General features: G+C 38.9%; 1 protein-coding gene across 1 annotated transcript in view; it reads left to right on the forward strand.

The window, feature by feature from the left end:
* Positions 1–5,580, forward strand: part of ATXN10 (ataxin 10) — an 89,304-nt gene extending 83,724 nt beyond the window's left edge. Inside the window, exon 13 of the transcript XR_016281275.1 lies at positions 3,938–5,580. The gene's annotated coding sequence lies outside the window, so the exon portion shown is untranslated. The remainder of the gene's footprint in view (positions 1–3,937) is intronic.
* The last annotated feature ends 1,316 nt before the right edge of the window (positions 5,581–6,896 follow it).

Here is a 6,896-nt window from a genome sequence, read left to right on the forward strand (position 1 = left end):
TTTCTTTACTGGACTTTAGATCAATACAGCAGACTTTGCTCTATATTGCTCTATATTTTATCTAATGAGTGTGTCTTCCTATGTGTTCATAGCTAAACTCAATAGTAAAAAAATAGGGGAGGGGAGGTTTTTAAGACCATGTAGCATTATCTACATGATGCCTATAGTTGGAATGACCATCTTCCAACAAAAACTCCAGGAGGAGTGTCATTTTTAAAGAACTCAGCCAGCACCCATCAGTGTTATCTCTCCTTTTATTATTATTTCACGTTGCTGGTTCTTCCCTCCAGATGTGCCTTCTGGCGCATTGAGCAATTCCTTTATTTAAAAGGAACCTATGGTTTCACCATGTAATGCAAAACACCAATGGAATTACTACACAAGCAAAACGCCCGTAATGGCATAGTGGTTCGGCCACAAGCAATGGCATGCTAATTTTGTTTGATTTTTTCCCAGTGTGTCAGCTGCACTACTGCAGTTTCTATCTGGGCTGTGGAGTTTGTTGTTTGGCAGCAAGTCATAATAAAGGCATTTGCCTACTTTCTTTCTTGTTGCTAAGGAAATCAAAATTTTTGTTAATGATTCTATTTTATGGTCCTTTCTCTGAACCAGCCAGCTACATTTTTAATGCTGTAGAATTATTATTTGTATTAGTTTTCTTATTTGTTAAATCCCCCTCAATCCCATCCCCTAAAAATCTTGTACGAAATACATAAAAAGCAATAAGAAACCAGAGAATAATGAACATTCAGCTAAAAATAGGATGGCAACTCAAATACGCTAGCACATTACAAAATGCTGAAAAACCATTTAACTTTATTCTCATGATCCAAAAGACCTTTCTAAACAAGAAGATTTGGGCTAATTTTACAAATGCAGTTGTTTCAAAATTATAGTCGTTCTTGACAGCACATCAGGAAATGCTCAGAGTAAAGACAAATACTGGGGACAAAATTCTCCCCAATATATTTTGACAACTATTGATCTCTCCTGCTAATATATAAAATATGTAAAAAAGAGACAAGATTACTCAGAGGTAAGTCCCTCTCATAGGCGCGTTACAGATGGGCCCATGAGGCGCCCTGATTACGCATGAGGGGCGGTGCTTCCTGACGTGTCTTGCCCTTCGCACGTAATGACTACATCAAAATGGCGGCGGCCGTTCCACACGGCCGCCACCATTTTGATATAGTGGACGCTCTGCGTCTGCACGTCGTGCAACAGAAGTGACGCCGCGAGTGCGCGACTAGCGCCTCATGGCATCTCTTCTGGGGCCGAGGAAGGAGCATGATTTTCGCGCTCCTTCTTTGCTGCATCCGGGAACCGCGCGGTTTGGATGCTGTGGTTCCCGGACGCAGCAACCAGCAGCGGCACGAGACTGCCCCTTCTGGGCTGTCTGTAACGCGCCATAGAATCCTAGAGCTGGAGGGGACCACAAGAGCCATTCAGTCTAACCCTGTTCTGCCATGCAGAAACTCACAATCAAAGCACCCCTGACAGATGGCTATCCAGCCAAAACCTCCAAAAAGGAGACTCCACCAAACTCCGAGGGAGTGTATTTCACTGTTGAACAGCTCTTACTGTCTGGAAATTCTTCTTAATGTTGAGGTGGAATCTCTTTTCATGTAGTTTGAATCTATTGTTCTGTGTCCTAGTCTCTGGAGCAGTAGAAAACAAGCTTGATCCAGCCTTAATATTGTTGGAGTATTTGCATCAATGCTTGTGTGTAGCTCTATGTGTCTTTCCTTGAGAAGGGGGGTGTCTTCTATGCAGGAACACTGATATGTGTGCTTGTGAAGAGGTCACTTCCTATACCCCTCACTTTCTAGGGGTCAATAAAAATGTATTGCCCTTTGTTCAGGTCTCTCTTTCCTCTCTGCTCTCACCAAGCATGGATGCAGACACCAAGCTGTGCTACTAAAGATGTTTTCTTCTTACTTACATACATGAGAGTCAGCTCTAGGGACTCTTCTACCAAGTACTATATAGTTTTCTTTACCAAGTAGTTATTTTTGTAGAACCTAGATGGAGCAATAAAGTAAGTTTCTTTTAACCTACCAATGTATCCTGTTTATTTGCCAGAAGCTCAGATCTAATTGTTTTTACCAAATACTTGTGGAGTACATGCTTATTGCAGTGTTTCTGCTGCTGCTAAACTGATTTAACCACAAATAACCAAACCATAATTATTTTTTCTAACAAATATGACACCTCTTCAAATACTCAATCAGGGCTATCATATCACCTTTTAACCTTCTCTTCTCCAGACTAAACATACCCAGCTCTCTAAGTCTCTACTCATAAGTCATGGTTTCCAGACTTTTAACCATTTTGGTTTCCCTCCTACGGACATGCTCCAGCTTGTCATCCTTTTTGAACTGTGGTGCCCAGAACTGTGTGGGTACCAAAGCAGAATAGAGTTGGGACTATTGCTTCCCTTGATCTAGACCAGGGGTAGGCAACCTACGGCCCACGGGCCGGATCCGGCCCGGCGAGGCCTTGGGACCGGCCCCAGCCCAGTCCTGCTGCCGATTGCCGCCAGGGCCTTTGGCCTCTCGCACAAGGGCGCGGGGCCTTTGGCCTATCAGGAGGAGGGGGGCAAGGGGGGCAAGCGGTGGGCAATTGTCTATAGAAGCCTCAGAAACATACATTTATATTAACATTTTTTAAAAAATCAGCAAATTTTTTTGCGTGCCCTCCATTTTTTTTTAAAAAAAAGTGTCCTCCATTTGAAATTTTTGTCCTACATTTGTCCTGGTTTATTTATTTATATAATTCTTTTAAAATATTTAATTATTTATTTTTTGGCTTCGGTCCCCCAGTTGTCTGAGGGACAGCAACCCGGCCCCCGGGTCAAAAAGGTTGCCTACCCCTGATCTAGACACTATACTTCTGTTGATGCAGCCCAAATCGCTTTGGCCTTTTTAGCTGCCACATCACATTGTTGACTTGTGTTCAACTTGTGGTCTACTAGGACTCCTTGATCCCTTTCACAAGTACTAGGCCTTACCCCTCTAGTAAGTAGTTTAAAATTGACTAAAAGTCAGACAATTGAAACATATTATTTTTGTCTCATTTGTATCTCATCAAGTGTGTTTTACCTAAATCTCTCAATTGATGTAGAGCAATGGTGAGACTGAACACAACATTGTTGCTAGGTAATTTTACACTCTGGATTCAATAAACTTATTATTATTATTATTATTATTATTATTATTAACCTTTATTTATGGAATGAGGAGGTCTCTTTAGATAGTAACTTACATTACAGCATTTCAAAATATTGTATACTAGTCCTGCTGCAGTTGTGGACCATGTTTTTGCTGAGTGGCCAAAGTTCTGACCTTAAGGTACTATTGGCCCAAGAGTCATGTTCAATTCCTTATGCAAACTGTGACTTTCTATCCCCCACAACAACACTCATGACAGATGTGCAAGTCAACGTGAAAAAGGTTGCATAATGGTAAAACAGTTCATAAACCCAAACTTTAAAAACCAGAAAATAACTGTATATCCAGTTTAGGGGATTCCAGAGAGTGAGGACAGAAAAATGCCTGAAACCCAACAGTAATTTCTTTTGTGGAAATATACACAAAGGAGACACAACAAGGCCTCCTTTAGAGCTAAAATATTCAGATAGTAGTCTCTCCAATCATCATCATCATCATCTTCTGGAGTGTGAACATATATGTTCTCATTGTGCATTTGTGAAGACTGCAGTGTCTAACAGCAGTTAACATCTGAGAAACGACTTTCTGCTAAATACAGGAAACATTATTCTAAACTTGTCCATTTGTTTAATTAGTCAAAATAGATGATTAATTTTGGTTATCAGTTTCTGGTTTAAGGTTTAAGGGTCAAATGATAACTTTAACATATCAGTCTATTTTTTTTCCAAACACTGTTCACTTTTTGTATTTTATTTTTCTTTTACTAGGGACCAGAACATACAGAAGAGAAATGGAAAGAGGCGTTTCTTCTGTGACCCTGCACTCAGGCCATTTAGGACTAGGATTGTTAATGAATTAATGAGTGTGAGAGAACTGACATTATGGAATTGTGCAGCTGGGGTCTTTGAAGAGGAGATTAACATCCTGAAAATCAACTTTTGGAGGTCCCTCCCCCCCAATACATTTGCAATCAGGTTCAAAAGATTTGGCACTAAGACATCATCGAAGACTGTGCCATCTCATAATGAAACCAGCTGGGTTTTTAAAAAATCTAAATTGTACAACTTGCAAATTGCTTTTAGATGTGCTGTCACCATAGTTTCTGCCTCACTGCTGTATCCATGACTTATTCCGGCATAATTAACTCTGCTGCTAAGTGTAAATAATGCTGGGGTGTGGAAATGAAATATTTATGTTTATTGGGGTGCTTTCTGTTTTCCTACGAATGAATGAAACACAGAAGTGGGAGAGTTTGGGTGTGTATATATCTGAAACACTCCCCCTCTCATTTTCCATTATCTAATTCCAAGAATATGGCTATCCCCATTTGCTCCAGGAGGTGAGTGGGCAACGCTTCATTATTTTCTTTGGGCTTGCAAGGTTATCAGAAAAAAACACTAGAACATTTTGAAAGGAGATTAGGGCCTGTTCTTTTTCTGGCTTCGAGAATGAAATGAACCAAAGACTTGGAGCCACTGCTGTGTGCTTTTCAAGAGCAGAAAAATCCAGGATAACAATAGGAAGGAAAGATTATGGCATGCAGAGGTTCCAAGGTGAAAACCATAACTGTTAATACAAGCTCCCAAGAAAGTCTGCCATTACTATTCAGCTTGAGTGGTAAAGAAATGAACATTTGTTATTATTTCTGTCTAGAGAGTTTTTCATTTTTTTATTTGGATAGGCTGAATTTTCATATTACTGCATATTTTTATTATTTATCACCTCTGGTAACCAGAAGCATAAGTTAGTTACTGAATGTTTCATTTGTTCAAAATGGCTTACCAGATGTGCCCATGTTCTTTTATTTTTCAAAATAGACAAATGTTCTTTGATAGATCTTGGTGTTCTCCCTATATATTTTTATTGCATTTACATTAGATTGCATAAATTACAAAGTACTTTTACAAGTATTGAAAGGGGACAGATTGTCAGCAACTCATCTGAGGCCTGTAGCCAATGCTGGCATACGGCAGAGTAAACTGGCATACCTTTTTTGGTCTACAAAATTGTTGAATCCTTTCATTTTGATTGTATATTTACAATATACACAATGACCAAATGGGTAAATGTCCTGTGGGCATATTTGCCCCTAACACAGTGTTGTTGCATTTTCTATTGGGGATCCTAAAATCTGCCCTCATCACCATGAGTTTAATATTTCTTGATCTTGTATATGAAATCATTGAGTTTTTTAAAATCTTGAAATATTTTCTATCAAATACCAGTGTTTCTTTATAAATTGTTGTATATTGTTTGTGACATGGTTAAATGTTAATGCACCATGTATACTATTATTGTGGGGTTTGTCTTGTTTTTTCAAAAGTTTTGAGCGATATCTACACACTGCTTTATGCTATCTATTATCTATTACATATTGTGGCTAACCTCTGTCCCTTAACTGTTTACTTAATAAATCCAATCCATTGCAAATTGTTCCTCCCTGGAACAGTTCTTTTTCACCCTAAAAATTTTGGGAGGTTATGTTTCATAGATCTGGGATGACAGCTGTCAAAAATGTAAGTATTTACATCTGTAGGTTTCCTGTACATTGTTGTGATAAGATGATCACCTTCTTTTTTAACACTTAAATCTAAAAAGTGGATCTCTGTGTTACTATAATGGAAATCAAACTGAATATTGGTATCAATGAAGTTCACTAACTTATAGATTTTTTTACAATCATCTGCATTGCCGTTCCATGTAAAAAACACATCATCTAGGTACCTGACCCACACTTTAAGATTATCCTTACGTTATGCATTGGAGCAAATAATATCTTGCTCAAAATTTTCCCTGTATAAAATTTGCCACTTCAGGGGCTAGAGAACACCCCAAAGCCACCCCATTAATTTCCCAATAATATTTATTCTCCAATTGAAAATAGTTTTTTGTCATAGCTAATTCTGCAAGGGAGAATAAAAAAATGTGAAGGAGGATGTATAACCTCCCTCCTTTCTAAAGTGGAAAATATAAGCTTCTTCTTGGAGTATATTAATGTATAATGAGCTTATATCCAATGGTTGTCATTAAACATGTCAGGCCTGTTACAGACTGCCAAAATAAAGCTGCTTCGGGTCTCTTTGGAGGTATGCTATTTAAATGATGCATGGGTCCTAAGAGTCCAGAGGTCGCGCCAAAGCCACACTCCATTCCTAAGCACTGGAGTGCAGCTTTGGTGCAGCTTCTGGATTCTTAGGACCCATGCATCATTTAAACAGCATACCTCCAAAGAGACCCAAAGCAGCTTTATTTTGGCAGTCTGTAACAGGCCTAGGACTCCTTATTTATTCTTGACCCTTTATGGTTAAGATTGCACCATATATCTTCTCATTGGTTATCTTTGATGAAACAATTTTTTAAAAAATCCATAAATATGAACTCATTGGTAGTCCTAATCCCTTCCTTCTAATACTCAAAGAGTCCACTTTGAGAGTGCAGACTGCAGAACTCCAGATCTTTCTGGTAATAGGTATGTATATAATAATATGGGCAATACAGTAGTTACTATTTTGTTTTTAAGAGATAGTGAAGACTATTTCACATGACTTATCCTGTCTTTTCCCTGAGGGGATACACACTTGTTTAACTGTCAATAACTCATTTTCCTGTGGCTGGGCCTATGCAACATGTATGCATAAACCCGTATGCAACCCAGGCTTATCCTGCAGTTTTTCAAGGACAGGGTTTTCCCATCCTTGAAAAGCTGTGGGGTAAACCTGGATTGCA

The sequence above is a fragment of the Sceloporus occidentalis genome, unplaced genomic scaffold, assembly GCF_023333645.1.
Source record: "Sceloporus occidentalis isolate IW3139 unplaced genomic scaffold, rSceOcc1.0.p SCAF_5, whole genome shotgun sequence".
Taxonomy (NCBI): Eukaryota; Metazoa; Chordata; class Lepidosauria; order Squamata; family Phrynosomatidae; genus Sceloporus; species Sceloporus occidentalis.